We start from the raw sequence: 4,137 nt of genomic DNA, 5'->3' as shown, positions 1-4,137 counted from the left end.
CAGGGCTCATGAGGGCGTTTACGGCGCTGTCATCGGCCGGCCCAGTTCGGCCCATAGAGGCAGGGCGCCACTCGCCCCCTCCCACGGCCCACGCCCACTCCCCACCCCCGCGCGCTGCCTCACGCCAGTTTAGTCCCACCTCGGAAGCGGAGGGGCGCGAGGAGCGGCTTAAATAGCTGCCTCCGCCCCCTCTTTCGAACTCCTCTCTTATCACACTGCGCACAGCCCCGTTGGACCCCGTTGCCGGGCCCATTAGTGGGCTCTATCAGCCGCCCGAGTCGCCCCTTTCGGGCTTGATTTGGGTGTATGATTTGTTCCCCACTATGGGCGCGGCTGCGGTGGTTGGGCATATTTTTTTTCTGGCAGTACAAATAAACAGAATTTTGAAACAGTAGGCATATTTTTTTTCTGGCAGTACAAATAAACAGAATTTTGAAACAGTATAAATAAACAGAATTTCGAAACTTCATATAGAAACAGTACAAATCATCACGTAACAGTACAAATCAAGTTTTCTGGCACACATGTGCAAATAAAAATAGCATAGGTTATTCAGACATAACAGTACAAATCATCACGCAACAGTACAAATCAAGTTTTCTGGCACACACGTGCGAATAAAAATAGCGTTATTCAGACATGACTCGTGCGATCACTTTTATTCTTCCTACAAACCAAGCTGCGTCTCTACGCCCAGTTCCTGAACAAAACATAAAGAAATGGATGAGCAAATATAGTTGGTAAAATCAAAGTAGCAACATAACAAAAATAAAAAGGTTGCAACTCACTTCTTGTTCTTACTTCATGTAGCCTTGTTATGACCTGGGAGACCACACAGACTGCACAAAGGACCACTTTTCTTCTCTGTAAAATCTTTTGGCCTACCATTCTTTGTAACGTCGGGGCCCCCCTTCGATCGCCCCTTCTTAGGTGCACCCTTCGTCGAAACTTTCTGAGGATCACCAATACCAGGCTCAACTTGTTGCGCCTGACTTGCCTCCTTCTTCAGCATAGCATACCTTCTACTTCCTACAAGTTCCTCCTCTGAAATCTTTTTCTGCGCTATTATGTTGTCCAGACATTTCATCAACTCGTCGTACAAGAAGGGATCATTTGCTGCAACATGAGCAGCTTCTGCGGTTTTAATGGTTATTGCACTATACCGTTCTCTCTCCAATGGCCCTGACCAACCCCATCCAAACATATCACTCTTCCGCTGCACAGGCAACCCATCTCTCGCATGTTTGGACAACCGATGCATGACACAACACTTTGGTATTTCAGTTAAGTTCAGATGATGGAGAACAAACAGAATGTGTTTGCATGGCAGCCCTTTCCGAACCATCCTAAGACAACTGCATGTAATAGTTTGTTCTGAGTTACCTGGTTCATAAACAACATTGTACGTGAACTTGTGGTTATCCTTCCATGTCACCATGAATGTTTGACGCCCAATTCCCACGAGCATCTCAAATATCTCCAGCTGACCCATCTTATGCAAATCATCTTGCAGGATGTAGAAATTAGCAGGTGTGAATACTTTGGCGGCATGCTCCTCAAGGGCCTTATATTGAGTAACCGACGGTGGTTCCTTCTGGAATGCCTCGCAGTCATCGTACGCCTCGTTCTCACGCAGGCGGACTATACAATTCTCATAATGCACCACCAAATCAACAATTGTCATACCGTAGTCCAGGTGAAGGTGAAGGCAGGAGTTGAGGCTTTCACTCCTCTGGTTACTTCGCATACCAAGGAAAAAACCATCGGAAAGATATGAAGCTGCCCAAAGTCTCCTCTTCCTGTACATCCTGTCAAGCCACTCTTCGGTTCTATCCGTCTTCCACTTATCATAGAAAGCTTTCCATCTCTGCTCAAAGTTCGCTTGAGAGGTGGCATAGTACAGGAGCGATCTGAACTCATCCAGTGACTTGTAATGCAGGTGCCTTTGCATATTTTTATCGATATGCCAGGAGCAAAGACAATGGAAAACATCTGAAAGGACAGTCCGAATAGCCCGGATCATTGCAGCGTCACCGTCTGTAATTATTGACTTTGGCTTCACCTGACAGTTTGCCTTCATAAATGTCTGCAGCAGCCACACGTATGTCCCTTCCGTCTCGTCAGCAATGATGGCACAACCAAACACTGTGGTGCAACGGTGGTTGTTAACTCCGACAAAGGGGACGAACGGCATACCGTATCTGTTCATCTTATACGTGCTATCAAACACGACCACATCTCCGTAGTCCTGATAGTCCCTCCGCGACTGTGCATCGCACCAGAACATACTCTTCAATCTCCCTTCCTTGTCACGCACATACTCAAAAAAAAAAACTCAGGGTCCTTCTCCTTCCTGCTCCTCATAATGCCAACTGCCGTCTCTGCATCTCCCTTTGCAATGAGCTTCGTTTTTTCTCTGCAACAAAGATTGTAAATGTCCCTCCTGATAAGCCCGCACTTATCGTACGAACCGTATCTGCTGATGAAGTTGTCCATTATAATATGCTTCCTTATCCCGGACGCTTCCATCGCCAATATCTCCGCCCTCTGGCCATCTCCAATCCGTCTGTGTGACCACAAAAAACAAACCTCGTCGGGCCGAGCCATCGCGTGGTTGTGATCATCCACGAATGATGCGACGAACCAAACGCCACGTTCTCTGTCCAGCTTCACCACCATATGTGCACCGCAGTCGCAACGAGTCTCCGGTCTAAGCCTGCGCTTGCGGCCCTCCATGGTTATGAACTTGCTCTGCCTTCTCCCTGCCCTGGAGCAAAGAAACCGCCGGTACCGTATCATTCCCGAAGCACCTCGTTTCACCTTCTGTTTCCTGATACTAAACCTGTGCTCTCTGGCGTGATTGTTGTAGAATATGTATGCATCCCCTTGCGACCGAAAGGTCATAGCCATAACCTTCCAATGTGTCTCAAGCATCTTCTGCTCCCTTTGAGCCTCCTCAATATCAATCTCTCCCTCATCGTGATCAAGTACAAGACCATCTGACTCCTCCTACAACATTCATTTGAAAATATATATGTCAATTACTATCATTTAAATCATACTATTGATCGACGTACAACATCTAACAACTAACCTGGCTCCAGTTATCTGCAAATGATTCCTGCCAATTATGTTGCACATTGTTAACATCCACATCTTTCTGTAAATTTGTACACAAAGATATATAGTTAGCCATGCCATACTTTGCAAATTCAAAAATAAAAACAAAATATACGCCACTTACGTTCTCGCTATTTGCGCCATGTTCATTATTATCAAAATCCTCCGGAGGTAAGATATCATATGACGAGACGGAATCGTTGTCGCTGCTGTCATCATCTTCGTTCAAATTATCGTTATCGGTCTTAGTCACCTTATCAGTACCATTCTCGTCCCTCCCGAATGCGGATTCTTCGTCCATGTCAACACGCCAAACTCACAGAACTGCAAACTATTTGAAGTGTTGATTACAACAAGGACAAAAACTCATGTTGGTTTGCAAAAAAATAGAAAGACGTGTAATCCATGAACCCAGCAGCTACCATGAATTTTTTCTTAAAGCAATGGTTCAAACAAACACTTTTTGTCTTGTGTGAAACAAATAGTTGAGGTTGCCCATCGGTGTGTGCATATTGTGTGATGTCGTCATGACATAAATAAGCGTTCCTTAAATTAAGTCTGGCCTCCATTTACATTCTAGATTCATCACTTAACTAGCCCTAACTTATATCCATCATGCCCGCTAGGTTTAGATGACAAACCTTGCCCCGCGGTGTAGGCGTCGCCGGCGTTCGACGACGGCAGCTGTCCCCGCCTTGAATCTAGCAGCCGGCGACGTGCACGACGAGCCACCAGCCGGATGTTTGGCAGGATCCGCGACGGGGGGTGGGGAGAGTTGTGCGGAGGCGGCGTGGCACGTCGGGCCCTTCACGACCGGGGGGTGGATGATGACAGTGAGATGCGGCGACGCACGCCGTTGGGACGGCGACGGCGGTGTCTGACGGGGTCGGATGGCGGCGTCGGACGGGGTGGGAGGGCGGCGATCCGCGGGGCCGGCGATCGGATGTGGCGGGTGAGTACACGAGGTGGGTGGGCGAGTAGACGGGGTGCTTGGACGCACGCCGTTGGGACGGCCAC

This window comes from Triticum aestivum, chromosome 5B (genome assembly GCF_018294505.1).
Source record: "Triticum aestivum cultivar Chinese Spring chromosome 5B, IWGSC CS RefSeq v2.1, whole genome shotgun sequence".
In the NCBI taxonomy this organism is placed as follows: domain Eukaryota; kingdom Viridiplantae; phylum Streptophyta; class Magnoliopsida; order Poales; family Poaceae; genus Triticum; species Triticum aestivum.
This window is presented reverse-complemented; position numbering follows the sequence as displayed.